The following is an 18,814-nucleotide window of genomic DNA, read 5'->3' as shown; positions in this document are numbered from 1 at the left end:
AAAAAATAAAATGTAGCTTCTTAGAATTTTTTTTAATATTAGAACTTTAAATAATGGTTTATTTTATTTATTCTTGAAAAAACTTGCTTTTTTAAACTACAAAGTGGTTATGTTATGTCCTTTTGAAATCGCATGAAGTCCAAGAAATACAGCACTTAAAGTTTTAGTGTCGTTTTTAAACAATAAGTTCAGTAAAATTAAAATTATAAATCAAACTCTAGTTCCCATGTTTGTAGAATCACATAGAAATATTTTTAAGTTTTCCCTAAAAATATGACTCTAATATATGTATGAAATAAATTCGATTTATTTGCGCCTTGAATTTTGTTTTTCCCACGCAACTTCATTTCATACGAGTCTTTACGAATCTTCTGTAAAACTTCACTTTTCTTGAGTTCCAGCAAATTGCTGAATAAGAAAAAATGAGGTAAATATGTACATTCGGGGTTCTCGGGGGGGGGGTTTAAATTCTGCCAGATTATACATACTTTTTTTCTTCTTTTGACTTCATTTTGTGATCTACGCCGCTTTGCGAATAATATCTGAATAATGATTGTGGCTTGGACTAAATTTAAATACCGACTGAAGATTTCAAAGTGATTTTACATCATTTTAAAGAAATTGTCAGATTTTAAATAAACGTTTATTCGAAAAAAATGACTTCAACTCTTTTGAAGGATCTACCCACATGCAATCAATTTATATTTTTCAAGTATTTTCTTCAATACTAGGGAGTGAATTTTTACTCAGCACTGCATATAGAATATAATTCCTAGTATAGTAAGCTGTTTCATACTTTAAAAAAATATATACATCTATATTGTCATGTGTTAATTATTCAAAAATTTCTAGAATTTTTAATTAAAAAGTAATAAATATTTCTTTTTAGTATAAATTAATCAATTGCTTTCTTTTCATGTCTGGATAATGTCACAGGGAGTTCGAAAAGTCTTGGACAGATTGCAGAATTGTATAAAACAGAAACTAAAGGATATGCAAATAAAATGTGTTTGAATACTTATTCAAGAACTACTAAATTTAATAAATTTGATTGCGTATAGTACATCCAAACAATACTCAGTTTGAAACTACGAATTTGCAAGTGTTTGAGGAGTATTACATTGAATAGCAAATGTTATATGCTGCTTTAGATCGTGCTAATTGATGCAAAGTATTCGATATATGCCATCTTTCATATTGTCAAATGAAAATAATAAGGAATTTAATTTTAAAAGTTTTATAGTAAGACTTTTAACTGAAATTTTCTCATTAAATCATCATCATATCACACGTAACGCCATCTATTAAATTCTGAGAGCAAACAACATTATATAAAAAAAAACTTTATTAATCATGTTAGTAATAAAAAACATCGAAGAAACATTTTTTTTTTTTTTTTTTTTTTTTGTAATGAGTTCAAAAATTTTCAGACGTTCTGTAGTTTGTTTCTACGTTATTTGTATATAAAATTATACCAATGTCAAATAATTTATTTAAATTAATACGTTTCTAAAACATATCTGAAGGGCTGACTTCTAAACTGTCTCAAGTCAAATAGTTATACTTTTAATCATTAGAATTCTGAATTCTAACTGTTCATTTGATGATAACCTGCCTTAGTCTCACCAATATTTAGAAATTTCATTCTGAAGACATTTCAATGTCAGCTAAAGCTTCTAAATTGCATTTTTCTAACTCTGCATAATCTTAGAATAATGAACTAGTAATTTTGGATTTCAATTCAAATCTTCTAATCAAAAATGAATGCTTTACTGGTAACCCCATTTATAAGCACACCTTAAAACAAAATATAAATTTGACGTTGACCTTTAATCAATGACCTTTTAATGGCATGAGCTACAGTTATGATGTGCATGGCAGATTTGAAGATTCAGGAATTTCACTTGCGGGATAATCACCATATCTCTATCCTCTTTGAATAGAATTCCTCCCTTAATATCCTTGAAGCGTAAATTCATCTTCTTATTTTCAAGATAAAGTCTGTAGCATTCCTTAGATGAGAGGCAACTACTTCACCTTTTAATTATCTCCTTTCTTTTCTAAGTGAAATGCTCCAGAATGAAGTGAAAGTGCTTCTTCTCATTCTTCAATGTTAAAAAGACTGAACAAGATACGGCGGAGGTATTCAAAAGGGGTTTTTGTATAATACGGAGAGAGAATTTTACACATCCTGCTTTTAAAAGGTGCCACTATTAGCAATTAGTAGGTAAAAGAGAGATTTCCTTAACCTTTTTTTTTTCTTTTCCTTTCTTAATAGCTGAAAAGTTCGATATTATTCAGTCAGTATCCGTATAGTAAGTTTGTTCGTTAATATATTTTTTTTAATTTTATTTTTAATTAATTGTTTTTCATTTGTAAATACACTCATGTTAGCTGCTGTGAAATAGCAGGTAAAGTGAAATAATATATGTAGAGTGAATACATTCATCAAAGACATTTTCTAAATAAAAATTAAATATTCGAAAATCTAAGACAAGTAATTTAAAGCTTAAATATAACATCTTAGAAAATTTATTTTAATTCATTATTTCTTACTTTTTTAGGATAATAAATGTAGTTTTTCAAGTTTTCTTGATTAGATTCTATTATAAGGTAATATATATCAAGCAATTTAGATATAATAATTGAAAATATAAATGTATATCTCTTTTCTAAAAAGCTTATTCTAATATATTTTTTTTAATTTTAAATCTATAAAACAAAGCTTCTAAAGTTAATTGAAATGAAACAAGAGAACAATTTTAATAACAAATTACCATCATGAATATTCTTACTCTTTATTATTACGACGTCAGTCTTTAAAAAACTAGAACTCTTAATTATCAATTAATAAATTAAAACAGTTAAAATTTTATGTCCCATATATGAAGTCCCCAATCTAGAAATTTAAAAAATTATGAAAAGAGTTAAAAATTAAGAGTAAGAAATATATAAAAAAAATGAAAACTTTAAACATCAGCTTATTAAAGTTGTACAAATTAAAAAATAATATTCTTTTTAACGAAAATCAAACAGTATTATAAAGAAATCAAGACTCTATTTAGTGATGATAAAAATTTATTGGATATTCATTAAATGAGAAAGTATATTTTAAATATGAGTTAAAATTTCAGGTTGCTCTGAATATCTCTATAAGAAGCTGAAGCCTTTACTATTTTATTTTGATATTCACACTTTTCATTAAGAAAAACTGTAGATATTTTGGGACTTTTATGAAGATCTAAAAAAACAAGTTTTTAGAATGAAGAAATGAGAGAATGTGATTTTAGGTAACATGCTGCCGGTGTCCTAGCATAAGGGTAGCGCGGCTTCCTCGTGATCTGGGCGTTCCGGGTTCGAATCCTGGTTTCGGCATGGTTGTTCTATGTGCGAATGTGCCCTTTTGTAAAAAGGGGCTGTGCAAGCGAATGAGAGATGCGTGAGTAGCTAAGTCGTACTCTTGGCCCTAGTTGGCCCTACTGTAAAAACAATAGACGCTCCCCGTCCGGCTTAAAATCGCTGTCTTCGAACAGCGGGCTTGTCCGTAGCAAGTACCGTAAGAAACAACAACATATAATATGATTTCTAGAGTTTTATATATACTCCAATATCGATCTCATAGACATTCCCTATCTCAATTTTAATATAATGTACAAAAAGGAAATTTTTTTTAAATTAGAAAATTGTTAGGTTACGTCAAATGTTTTTCATCTGAACATCTAAAAGAATATTTCTTAAATCCCAGACATACATAAGAAGTTATTTACATAAAAAAGAATATTTTACTTTGCTTACTTCATTCCACTCGCGTTGATTCCATTAAAACTGTTCTTACTAGAATTGCTTCAGTCTAATCCCTCAATACATTATTTTTTTTAAAAATTCTAGTCAAATATGCTTTAAACAGCATTTAAAGAAAATGGGAGAATAATTAATTCATATTAGCTTATTTATCAGGTTTTATATAGAAGGTTTCCTTTAAAAAGTATTTTTTTTTTCAGGAACGTACTTTAAAATGGATATGAAAAAATATCGACTCTGTGGATCAAAACTTGTAACTGAATAATTCTTTTTTTCTTTAATTTGTAACCCTAGCATTTTTTTTTAATTTATTTTAACATATTTCAAGCATTTCATTTTTTTCTATAGTTCTTCGTGGAAAGTTGTATCTGAAAACGCACTTTCTAGCTGACTTTCTGTACATATTTTGACAATCATTTTTAACATATAAATAAACAGAATCAATAATATACTTAAGATTGAGTTAAGTAATAACCAAGCAGAAATATTTGATGTAACTTAAAAGGTTAACTGAAAGAGCAAACAAAACACGAAATAAAACTTTAAAATTAAAAAAAAAACTCTTGTTAAAAATTAAATTAAAAAGTGAAAAATTAAAATTAAAATAATTCATATTGCATTATTCTCAGCAGCCAATAATATAGAAGTTAAAAATTGCTTAATAGGAGATTAAGTAATGAAAATCAACACAAAATGTTAAAGCATTTGAATGAAATTTTTAAAGGTATAATTAATGAAATATTTGATGTACATTTAACTTTTGATTTTTTCTTTCAAATAACCACTTGCAAATAAAGAAACAAGAATTGATAAAACAATAATAAAATAAGCATTTCTTATGCTAAGCCAGCCATCTGACTCTCCGACCCGAAGGCGGATTTAAACCATAAAACTGAATGACCGGACTGCCGCAACAGCAACACTGACGGGAACCGTGGTTGAGTCCTAAGGCCCATGACCGGCCACGGTACAACCCTCCCCGAACGAAGTACGTCCCGTCATCGATGGGAGGAGTCAGATCCCCCACCCATTTGTGCACCCTCCAGGGTGGCGAGATCCAAACACCATGCCGGAAGATCCAAACACCATGCATTCATCCTTATTTCGAGCCCCCCCCCAGGAGTTTCATTTCTTATGCTAATGAAAACTGTGAATAATTTTTTTAAGCTTCTGAGGCCAATAATAATCTTTGTTAAATACAAACGATAGAAAAACAGAAATTATGTACAATCTTAAAATATAGATTCACTTTCCAGATTTTAATATAGCCTCCGAATTTCAACTTCATTGCAAATTTATTTTGGCTCTCTGCTTCCAAATATTTGACCGAAATTCTAAGAATTTTCTTGGATATGTTTCGATTTCTATGAAAAGCGACTCGCGATGTATTTTAAAAGTAATTTTATTTACAAATTCACGTTGAAAGCATCCGCTACCAGTAGTAAATATTTTCCTCAACTATATGTAAATAATATTTCAAAAACATCAGCTAACATACTCAAATTCCTATTCTGAGAAATATGAGACGTGGTCATCGACTTACATTTTCGGAGAAGATAAATTTTATGGTAAAAATGGTTGTAAGCGAATATCTTGTGTTCAAAGAATATTCATCCCATTGATTATAAATTCTATGCTTCAGGGAATGCTAATCAAGGTCTACATATCAATTAAGTTTTCAAAACTTAGTTAAGTCAATTAAATTATTCCCCGGCACACGATTAAAATCTAAAGTGGATATGATAGTTAATTTATTTGATAGGGTAGTGATTTAATTTAGATTTTTTAATTGAAATGTGAATGAATGTTTTACAAAAATGGAAATTTCAACTGTATATAACTTATTTTAAAATTACCTAATAGGTTCACAACTATTCTTCTGAATATATTAGGTTTTGCTGAAACCATTGCTATAAAATTTCTTGAGTATTTTCCTGAAATAAAAGAGAAATTTTTAGTTATTAGAGTAAAGGGAATATCGATGGATCTTGGAATCTCTCGTGATGCATTATTTCATGATAAGGATGCAATTTAAAATTCATTAATAATAAGTGTAAAATATAAATGATTAAAACCGTTTGAAAACCTTTCTGCCGTTTGACAATATCTCATAATATATCTTATCTGTCCGCTCTAATGTCTTTACTAAAGCAATAAGATATTGTAAGACACGCACTGTTACGTCTTCCTTATAAATTAATGTCTTAAGATTTCATTTTATCAGTGTTTAATTTATTATTAAAAAGTATTATCTAAATTAAAGAAAACCAGTTTAAATCAGAAGAGAAAACTACGCACCACTTCTTTGATTTTTATATTTCTCAACGAAGTTATAGTATTTATTCAATTTACATTTTGATTCAAGGAGATCACTATCCAGTTATAAGTACTATTATTTAGCAGGAAAGTAAGCGAATAAATATACATTAGCGAATCCTTTTTTTTTGTTAAAAAAAGGAATAATGTTTAATTATTTATGTTCAGAGTAAATTAGGAATATGATTTACAACTTAAATAACATTCGTAAAATATATAATAATATTTGATTTTAATATTGCGATCTGCAAGTCCTAATATTTTTTTAATGCTCAAAAATTAAAGAATCATTCCCGTTCCACAATATTATTCTCATCCAACAAGCAAGAGCTAATTAATATTTGCTTTAAAGAGAAAGACATTAGTAAAGGAAACGAATATATGAGGAAAGGAAAAGAAAAGTAAAATATATTAATGATGGCACAATAGATAAATTTTAGAATTCAAGAGAGCCTTTAGTAAACTGAAACTTCTATATTATGCTACTTGCGTTCAACAGGTTAGATTTGAATGCTTTTTGCTGAGAGAATTTACAAATATATCTGATAGTCATGATTTATCTGTATGAGAAATTTGGTGAATAATTGTTTTATTCAATTGGGATGAAACACAAAGACAAAATACCAATTTCTATGATGACTCCCAAAGAATAATTTGTAGACCTTCGAACTGAGTCCGAACTTCTAGAGATACTTGTAGAGGAATGGATTGATCCTACTTGTGTATTGAGCCAAATATATCTATTTTTCCATATCAGCACAAGGAAACAAAATGACGAAAGTCATTTGACTGAATAGGCACCTGTTCCAACCCACTGGAAGAGACCTGTCAAAATGTGCAAAATATCTTTCATTAAAATGGTTTTCATGAACATGAAGATTTATTGCGAGTCATTAAGGGGATGAAAACCTTTCTTTTGCTTTTCTTAAACCTTATCTTTCTTTCCATTTTGCTTCTCTTAGGAGTAAACTCCCACTGAGAGGCTCCTAAGAAATGAGGATGAGTTGGTTGGTTCTCGCTACCCGGTTGGGTACAGAAATGGTGAGGGGGTCGGCTACCTCCTATCGATGACGAGATGGCAGGTGATGACCCTTAGGACTTAACCATAGTTCACTCCAGTGTTGCTGTTGCGGCGATCTGATCAATCAGATTTTTCTGTGTGCCTTCGGGAGGATCGGAGTAGCCGGTTAAGGTTAAAGTTTTTTTAGGAATAAAGTATATGTTTGCGAACATTAACTTAACTATTAATATAACATTAATTTTATATAATGCAATAAATCTTTTGATTCCAAATTTAAAGTACTCTATAAATTTTAACATTACTTTTTATACACTCATGTTTTTTTTATTCCTATGCAAAAAGTATTCCGGCAATGCATTATAGTAATAACGAAAGAAACTAATGTTAATTTCTATTTGTTTTAATAATTCTGGGAAAATCTGTTAAAATAATGGAAATAGGATGCATACCTCCATATATATTTATAACAGAAAAACCGAGTATCTCATCTTCAATTGAAACAGAAAACCCGGACTTTTTTTTAATGTGGTTATATAAGGTTAAATTTTACTGACATCAGTAAACACCAGCAAATAATCTACACTGTGAGTTATTGTCCATAGAATTGTATGCACTCAATTTTTTTGTAGGTTGCTTATCTTTCTCGATAGTTTTCGCTGTGCTCTATCAATAGCAGAAAAAGAAATTCAGCAGAGTAACAGAGCTATCAATTTTAGCCGCTTATCTGTTTGTCTTCGCACATAGGGAGAATAAGTAAACTTTCTTCTTACGTACAGCCTTGGCAAACTTCTTTTATCTTAGTTAGAATGATTTCTGCGGCCGTTTTCAAACTTGAAATTGCGAATTTATTTTCATTTCAAGTTAGAAATTGATCCGACGCTTTTTATCGTATGTTGTTTTTAGAATAATAAATAGCCTGCGTTGAAAAAGAATAAAATCTGAAAATGTAATTCATTACAATAAAAAAGACAATATTTCTTTTGAGGTATTTTCTCCTTTAAAAAATTTGTTTTAATATGCACTCAAAAGTCATTATAAAGTTTTATATATTAGTTATTCTATTTATATATTAGTTAACGCTATAAAAAAGTTCGAATGTTGGTCTAATTCCAGTTTTGTGAATTTTACACCAATTTACTGAATTATTTGCCATTAAACATGTAGCTGAACATAATAATAAAAATGTAATTTCTATGAATTTAACTCAAAATTTTAATGAAATTTGATAACAAATATATTTGTTAAGATCAGATAATTTTCATATTTTAATCTTTTCATTTTAAAATTATTTCCATTATACCTTATGTTACCAATTTTGTAAGAAAATGACTTTAAAGACTTTCTTAAACTTGCTTCTAGCCCATTTATTGTTTTTGTGAAGTCAATAACTTGAATGGCGCATACGTACTCTATCCAAGTATTTATGCAGATTCTGTGTATCTTACATTTTTCTGTAAGATAGTAACTGGCATTTACTTAAATGATTGGCGAACAATACATTTATATGACAATATAAATGTATTATATTTTATTTATTATCTAAATGCTTAAAAATACTATTCTAAAAGGTAGCACAGTGTGAAATATTCTGCACCAACATTAGACCATATAATATCATAAAAATGAAAATCGTCTAGAGCATATTAAGAAATAATAATTATTATTAGAGAGAAAATTCATTATTTTATGAGTAGTTCTAGCTTGTTTTAATTAGAATTACATCATTTTGAATCTACACCCCGTTTGATTGGGATTGAACCCATAATTTTGAACTGTTGTCAACTTATGATACAAAGGCTGGGCTATTTTCACCCATTCAATACTTCGCCACCGCAAGAGCGACAGAGTAGCTCTTAGAGATACAATATGCATCAAACCTATAGAGAATATATCCCAACCAAACGGCATACTAGAATGAAATTTGAAGAAATTTAAAACTTTGATTGTAACTCCAAATAACAAATTTCATTTGTGCAGCGTAAAGCGTTTTTGAGTTGTTGTGTTTACAAACAAACTGGTAGACAGACAGAAATAAGGCCAAAAATATTCTTTTTGGATTGAAGGAGGTCTGAAACGTGCAGATTTGACAAAATCTCGAGTTTGAATTTTTTGACGATTACAATACTTCCTCTACGTATCCGAGAAAGTAAAAATATACATACCAAGAATCGATATAAAAGATACAAAGTAGACAGGATATATATCAAAACGAAGTATATAGAGCTGCATAGTGCAAAATTCCCATCGGAAAAAACTTTGAAGTAAACAAAATATCGTGAAAAATGAAACCTTTCCATGTGTGTGTGTGTGTGTGTGTGTGTGTGTGTGTGTGTGTGTGTGTGTGTGTGTGTGTGTGTGTGTGTGTGTGTGTGTGTGTGTGTAAAAATGATCTAGAAGAAATAAACCTTGGGTTTCGTGGAAGTCAAATGTTCAGATTTAATGAAGTGATCCATCATTCAAAACTTTCGCACTGGCATCCAAATTTACGTCTTGCTCTTCAACAGTTCACATATTTCCTTGAAAAATATAAATCGAAATGAAACATAAACATATTCAAATACAAAATGCATATAAATCAAAATCACTGTTTTTAATCCGAGCTGATGCCGACACTTTTATACTAACTATTGTGGAGATTATAACTGTTCGTCATAGCCATAATAGAAAAAAAAATAGCAGACGTCATATCTTGTTTTGCTTTTAAATGACATTATTGAAGTGTTTCTGACTTTCTTCTTGTACAGTAATTTTTCATAAATTTTGACTTTGCAGCCAAATTTTAAAAGCAGATCTAATATTCTTGTTATAATTTTCCCGAATTTTTTTTAAAATTTATGATGTTACTGTGGATTTTATGGCACACACAGTATTATTAAAGCTTCTACTGTCTCCAAAATTTGGTAAATACCAAACGGAGTACTGAAAAAAAATTTCTTAGCATTTCGAATTCATCTTACGAAACAAGAATAATTAAAAAAAGAACATTTGTTTCGTTTATATTCATTTGGGTCCCTTTTCAAACTTTAAAACGGAATGTACTCTCAAATATCATACATGAAAGTACTTACATATATATTAATCACTAAATGAGTACTTAAAAATTGCACATTTACTTATAGACTAATATTTAAATTATAGGTGAAAGAAATCATTTAAAGCCTTTTTCCAAAGGGAAGTACAGACCTGTCTCTAAAAATCAGGTATTAGGTTACGATTAGACGGAGTCCTTGTACATTTGGCCAAATATTATCAACAATATGTTTCTATCAAAATATTTTGAAACCAGATGGAAGCATTTTTAAATAGAATATAAAATCATTAAAATGGGACTAAAATTCGATTTATGATTAAAAATAAAGATCACATCCATCAATAATGTAACTCGTGTATTAATAATGCACATAAAGTATGGTATATTTATAGCTACATGAAAAAAATTAAAGGAAGTAAATTTGATGTTGTAAATTGCATCTATTTTATGAATAACTTTAACAAAAACATTTTTTCAAAACGTATTTTTATTAATGCATAAATACTAACAATTTAATAACTCTAGATTATTTATTTATTAATTTAAATTCTTAATATTAAATATTATGGAATCTTAAAATCAGTGACGCCATCACGTGTAGAAGTTTTCAAAATTTAATTAAAATAATAGGTTAGCTAATTAAGTTTTGGGAATATTAATAAGGTTATTGGCGTTGATAATTCAGGAGTACACAAAAATCCTGAAATCTAGAATATCAGGAAGTGAATATAAAGTTGATATCAATATTCTATCTTTAGACACATGAAGCAAATAAAGTTAAATAAAATATTTATTAACTATCAATTTTTTTGAAACTTAAACGATTAAATCTTCATTAAGTGACAATGAAATAAACAAGAATCTTCATTAAGTGACAAGCTCAATATTTCAATGAATTTCAATATATTTCAATGAAAAAGAAATGAAAAGCAAAGGTTTTGTTCCTAAACTAAAACTAATTTTCATGTTCGAATTTTAAAGAGCAAAAATTATTTAAAAGTTGAGCATACATGTATGTGTGTGGAACATCTAAATCGATTTTTTTTTCTCTTCTCTTTTATTTTGTTACATTATTGTGTAATTACGTCACTACTTATCAAGCTCTGTTTGAATTTCCAATTTTCTTTCTTTACTCTTTTGTCTTATCGAACATATTAAAAATGTAAGTTGAATATAATCTCTCTACGTGAACGTCTAGACAAAATGAAAAGTGGCATTTTGGAAATGAGATGAATTTCTACTAAAATAAAACAAGTTTACCTTCTTAATTAGATTAGCCTAAACACTGCTTCGCTGAATCGTTTTCAATAAGAAAGAAGACTACAAAATATTTAATTCCAATTTTAATATATCTTTTAAAGCATTACAAATACTTTGTGTCTGTGAACACAAATCAAATTTTCTTTTAATCTAGAAATCTAATTAAATTAAATTTTCATTATATTACAAAATTGTTATGATTGCATATTAATATTTTGAGACACAAAATTTGAAATGTTTTAGACATATTTTATAATCGGTTTCATGGCAGGTCTTAAAAAGCATTTGACTAACGAACTTTTGTTTTGTTTTATTAAATGTATTTTTTTATAAGTCAATGAAATATTCTAAATTTTTTAGAATATTTCATTGACTAAATTAGACTATATTCCTGTTATTAGAATATCCTCTTGAATTCCTAACTGCAGCCATTTCAGGACAAATGCTCTGATTCTGAATTGTGGGGAGAATTGTGATGCAATGGAAAAAATATTCTAAATTCCGAAAAAAAAATTTGATCCTAAACTCCTTTCTTATTATTCTATTGGAAATGATTCCAAAATACCAAAAGCGCTAGGAATTTGTTCATGACATTGATGCACGGCAAAAGACGCTGAAGTATTTTAAACTAAACCTTTTATTGATAGCATTTCATGCATTGAAACTTTTTTTTTACCAGAAAATAAAGAAATCATTAAAAGATCTGTTGAAGAAAATACATGTGTAGACAATTAGTTCTTTTAACATTAGTAGGATTTTAATTTTTTTTATTGTGTATAAGTTATCATGCCTTTTACACACTTTGTTGAAATGGTATGAAAAATTAAATAATGTCATTTATCCTGATTTAATGGCTTATATAAGCGTTATAACAGGTTTTATTTTTTATTGGCAGTCTGCATAGCCCCGTTTATTATTATTATTATTTTCATTTTGTTAGTTTAGGGAATACACATTTTTGCAATTGTTTATTCTTTGCTGAAAATACTAGAAAAGGCAACTATTCGTTCATGTTTTCCCTACTGAAGAAGCTCTCTAATGTTATTATTATTTGTTATATTTTTCAATTTTTATTAAAAAAATTGTACTTGCTTGTATGAAATTAACTCCACTCTCTCTCTCTCTCTCTCTCTTTATATATATATATATATATATATATATATATATATATATATATATATATAATTTATGAGCCGATTTTCAATATATTGAAAAAAAATCGATATTTTTGAAAAATCAATTTTTCGATGCCGTTTTTCGAAAAATATCGGCCTATCGAAATCATGATCATGAATAATAGATCAAAATGTCTCTCGATACAACAAATAGATATTCACAATTAATTCGCTTTCTCGATTTCGTTTTGGTTATCGATTAGCGTTTAATTTTGTTGATCTTCATTCTTTTTCACCTTCATACAGAATTTTTGCTAATATTTCTATAAATACTGTCACGCTCTAATATATAAAAATATTTGTTTTAAGCATGTCATTTTGGAATAAACTGTTTTCTGTTTCCTAACTGAATGATATCATTATGGAAAAATAATTACGGTTATCAGAAAGATGTTGATGTCCTTTGTTCAATCGTTAAATATTCAGAAATAAAAGCAAAACGGATTAATTCAGATTAAATCTATAATTATTCGCAGTTCGCATTTTCACACTCAAACGTACTCGCGTAAAAAATTGAAGCTCTAATTAATTTTTCAAGACATCAGATTTTGAATTCATGATTTATTAAAACTACTTAATTTTACTTCTAAAAGACATTATTATGTCGTTCCCTTTTTTTACGAATGAAAGAAACTGAAGTTTTTTAAGCCAGTTGTAAAAAGAGCAAAATTATAAAAATTATTATATTGAAAAAACGCTATGTTATAAGTTGTAACATGCAGACATTGCATTGGTAATGAAACACTTTATTAAAGAAGTTTTAACACAATTATTTTCTAACTATTTTTATATAAAAAAAACAAATATTTTTATTATATAAATTGAAACCTCCTTTTATTTGGAGTCGCTCTGATCTGTCAATATATTAAGAGATGCTATTTATAACTTGTAATAGCTATAAATAAATAATGATTTCACGAAACATCGAAAAATATCAATATGTGTTGGGCGATATATCGCGATGATGAAGTTGGTCATCGCCCAGGCCTAATATATATATATAAGAATAAATTCAAATAAAAATATAAAAAACAAAGAGAAAATTGGAAATAAACTGGCGTATAGAAAAATAGTGTCTAAACATATAAATAAAAAGAGAGAAAGAATAAAAAACATGTTGATATTAATGCTCAAAAAGTTTCAACTCAAGGAACGCTGTGGCAATGAACCATATATCAATTATAAGGACGGAAATAAAATGTAAAACAAAATGTGATCAATGTATCAATTTCTTATCAGGGGAGGAAATCAATATGGTCCACAAACCCCTTTTCGCCCAAGCCAACAAGGTTTATTATCGAGCGTCGAACGTACGTCTTTTAATCAGAAATGAAGGATACAAAATAACAATACTTTTCCTTCATAATTATCTTAAACCTACTTTTAATGTAAAGTTTTTTTTATTTTTTATTCTAGCATCTTTCCATTTTAAATCTTTTAATTTTCAATCATTATCTTTTTTTGCCCATGCATAAAAATGTTTAGCCATTGTACTTAAATCCTTACCAGTCAGTTCACGTTTGGAGACCTTTATCTTGAGGAATTTATTTCATTTCGGGTTTGGTTTAAGTATGACAGTTTTACTACTTTGAGGAGTACTGGTCAAAAAAGCTTCAGTGTCGGATCAGATAATTTTTCTTGGGCTTTTGTTATGATGATTTTTTGTACAGTTTGGACAAGAATGATTTTGCGCAGAAGAAGCGTAGTAAAAACCAGGTTTGGGTGATGGTGCGTCTGACTTCAGGATAAGATATATGCTCTTTTATTTTAATGTTTGTAATTTGCTTCTCAGATTGCCAGCGTTCACATGATCGAAAATATAAATCTGATTATCGTTGTAGTTGACGCACTTTTCTTGTGCATTGCATTGCTGGCTACCGATGCCTTTCTCAGCATAGCGAGCACAAATGACTCTCCAGCGTCAATTAATCGTGGAGTGTCAAAAACGCTGGAATTGAAAACATCTCAATGGATTAGGTATGCACTGCCGAACCCCCAGTATATACCTATCAGTTTTATGTATCCGCATATATGCAGTCATATAATTTCGCAGAATGAAAAGTTAAAATGCAGTAATTAGTTTGTAGAATGTGATTATCTCGTTGAATGGTAATCTAATTTACATGCATTACTACCTTAGGATGCAAACTTTTGTGTTATCACCTCTAGACGAACATTGAACAAATCCTCGCAGATAATTTTAGTCTTTTTATAATTTAATGAAATATGAGAACTAACAGTTATGCATAACGTAGCCAAAGCCTTTAATTTAATGATTCGCTTGGCTTGCTTTTTCGAAAAAACTTTCACAAGCAAATTACCTGAACGTATTTTTCGAATACAGGACATTTTTCCGACAGATGCTGCAATAGCATTCTATACGAAAAACGGAGCCGGCGTAATCGCATAGGGGTAGGGCTTCTTCCCCATGATCTGGTCGTCCTGGGTTCGAATCCCAGTTCGGGCATGGTTGTTCTTCATCTGTGTTTTATCTGTGAGGTGTGTGAATGTGCCCCCCTGTGAAAAGGGGTTGTGCAAGCAAATGTGTGAATTTCATCTTCATATGAGCTAGAAGTCAGACTTCTGTCTTCGGGTGCTCAGGGGTCTTTACCCTCAAAAGCTACTGCATCCCCTTTCCGTGGTAACGCGGCCACGACATCATCATCACGAGAAACAGAGAGATCGTATTAAAAGTATCGTTTTTTCAGACACGCACTTCAGGATAGAAAAAAAAGAATCAAAGCGATGAAGGCTTGTGAAAAAATTAATTTTTTTTTATGAAGGGAGGTTTTTTTGAAGGAGTCCTTGTGATGTGGAATAAAACGCAGACCCCGACACCATTCACCTCGGAGCCCAACTATAGAAGGTAGCCACCGGCTCTGGACATTCCCAGGCTAGGTGCTAGCCGCAACCTATAGTCTAGAATTACCTTCAGGAACAGTGACCACCTTTACCGCCAAGCCTAATAACTAACGCCTTCGTTTGAGAATAACCACTCAAGTGGCTAGCTATCAGCAGATTGATACATCGAGGCTCTTAGTGCACACCCTCTTAATGGATCTTCACACACAGCCAACATGTTGTGCTATTGCTAGTCCATGAAAAGCAAGATGCAAACAGAGCGACGGGAGCTTCCCATGGAGAGCTCCTTCGTTTGCCGTCGAGAGAAGGAAGAAATACAACAGAAATCAGAAGGCCAAGAGGAAGCGAATCTGAAAGGCGGAGGAGAGAGTACTTCAGGGTCGAGAAGCCAGTCACACCTGAAAAAGATTCAAAATATTGTTATGTGGAATTTTGCAAACATTGAAGGATATCTTAAATGTCCTGAAGGCATTTCTAAAACCATTAAACATTTATAATTTTTTTAACATAAATACCAAATTCATTGCTTTTTTCTTATCTATAATTATATATAAGAACTATATAGAATCTTACTAGTGACTGGTTTAGATCTGGTTAGTTTGGTTTGATCTGGTTAAAAAAATATTGCTAACAGAACTGAAATCTTAAAGGTTAAGTATATTGAAGTCATCAATATATCTTAAGGCGGAATTAAGATTTTTAACAAGCCATTCCTAAGATTTGCCGAAACAGGCACACAGATAGAAATACTGGACTAACTTCTTGTTACATACAGGATGCTTCCTGTTCCTGCACAATTTCCCGTTGCATGAATTTTATTATTTTCTAGTAATTCCCTAATTTTGATATTGTTTTTCTTATCCAAGATAATTTTCTTGCCTTATATAGTTGAAGATAATGTTTTAGGAAATAGTTCCAGATGACATTTAATATTAGAGATGCAATATTCTACTTTATGTGTGCCTGTGCGAGCCTGTATTATAAAGGATAATCTGTTAAAACATGTGTATATATTATTTCCCTTTTTTAATTATATATATGCATGTTACAATCAATGTGATAAATCGGTTATCATTAATAATAACCGATAGTTATTAGTTATAACCTGTCAATATAGTAAATCGTTTAATTATTAGTACTAGTTATTACGAATAATAACTAACTAATTACATAGTCACGTAATAAATTATTTTTAGTTCTTTTTAAATCAATATTTAAAAAATTATTAGTAGAATTTTTCACTTTGATTGCAACGGAAAATTAGTTTAATAAAAAAAATCACTCAGCTTCACGTACCTTTGATCAAAAAGTGAGAACTCTGATTATAAACAGCTCTTTAAAAAACTGCTATCTCTTTCTAATTTAAGCATCCTTTTAAAATCAAAGATATTTTTTCCTTTAATGAATTTTAATTCCTTTGAAAACAAATTGTTGCAAATTCTACTTTACAAGATATAAAAAAGAAATCCCAATATAAAAGAAGTTTTTACCATTCTAAAAAAATTAGCTAATCCTAAAACTAATTTGCTGCCTTAGAAGCAAAATAAATTGGATTTTCAAACAGTTCTTTTAATCTTGAATATGCCAAAGAAATTGTTTTGTGATATTCTGTTTTTTTTCTCAATATTATAACTAACAAACTAGGTATTATATTTTTTAAATTCTATTTTTGATAGTAGAAAAATTTATTTTGTTTCATTCGTATGCAGATACTTTTAAAAAATTAAATAAAATTTCTACTAAAATGCTCAAAGAAAAACATAAAAATTGATTTTAAGTTACTAAATTAAAAAGAAAATTCTATAGAAAGGCATGAAAAAAATTACAATATTACAAATATGATTAATTATTTTGAATGGAAAAATTTCTCTCATAAATGAACCAAAATTTATTTTATTAATTATTATTGTTATTATTATTTAAGATTATTTACTACAAGATTATAAGATTTATTATTATTTTATTATTATTATTATTTAAATTAACTTTTTTTTACCTTTTTTAATGACAGGCTAATTTCTTTCCTTAATTTACGCTCAGTTAATCTGATTTTTTTTATTTCATTTATAAAAAAATCTTTTTATAGGCACATCCATATGGAACAGTACTCCAACCAATAACATCCACATGGAATATGCCACTGAAACAGTACTCCTTTGTAGTACACTACATACGGATGTATTGTTTGTTGAGCTGAAACCAATGTATGAAAAACTATTCAATAATTAAATCGTGCTTGTAAAATGTAATAGTATGGAATATGTCTTTGTTCCACCAGTCAAACTGTAGTAAGTTATCGCAAAATGTAACAACATCAAATTAAGAAATTTGAGAAAATCACTTTTTTACAAGGCTATTGTGAAGCCTTAACAGATTGATAATCTCAGCTTCAAGATGTGAATAATGGATTCACTGCCCATATGGAACTGGTTTTTGTTAAATATGCAATCATAGGTAAATCATTTTCACATTAATTAGTTCAATGGTGATATTGAGGAAGCTGCGTAGTTCATCAAAGTTATGACCTGAAGTCCTTCCCGATATAACTACGATTGCTTCTGAAAAGAAAAATAATCTGGAAGCTTCAGCATTGATGTAAATGGGTTGTAGACGGCAAAGTTTTATGACTGTCCAAGTTTTGCAAGTTTCATTCACTTAAAATGGCAATCTCAAAAATAAAAATCAATTGCAAAAAACAAAACACGATATTCATTTACAGTGTCAAAAAATAATTAAGAATGAATTGTATATGAGTTTTCTAACCAGACACTGTATAACAAATATCGACAAAAAATATGAAATAACCATAAAGCATTCAGATCCAATGTTCTTATAGAAAATAAAAGCAATGCTTTTTCTCAAAATACTTTTTCATGTAACTGTTAAGCAATCAACATTACTGAATTTATTACTCACATGTAGCTGTGACAGAAATAGAATAGAAATTCTTTGTCGATTTTATTTCATGTAAAAATATAATATTGAAGTTTATCAATCATGCTTCGTTAAATAAAATACTACTGAGCAGTGCTACAAAATACTATATCCATCATTTATATGTAATTTGAATTTTTAATGACTAGGAATAAAATTATTTCAAGGCCTATGGTGTTAAAGATACGAACTCAATATCTTCAGAAATCATTCGGAAGCTTTTAAAGAATTCGCATAACTATTTACCGTTATCAAGGTAACTAGTTTAACACTCCTTTTCTTTGCTTTTTCTTCTGGAATTTCTATTTTTCTTCTGGTGCATTTTAATCTCCCTAGTGCTTACTATTATGAAATATTCAACATTTAAGAAAGAGTAGTAGCTTCCTGTTTGCTCAATTTCTGAAAAAATTTTAA

Source organism: Argiope bruennichi, chromosome X1 (assembly GCF_947563725.1).
Source record: "Argiope bruennichi chromosome X1, qqArgBrue1.1, whole genome shotgun sequence".
Taxonomy (NCBI): domain Eukaryota; kingdom Metazoa; phylum Arthropoda; class Arachnida; order Araneae; family Araneidae; genus Argiope; species Argiope bruennichi.
The sequence above is the reverse complement of the archived record's forward strand: the minus strand, read 5'-3'. Positions refer to the sequence as shown.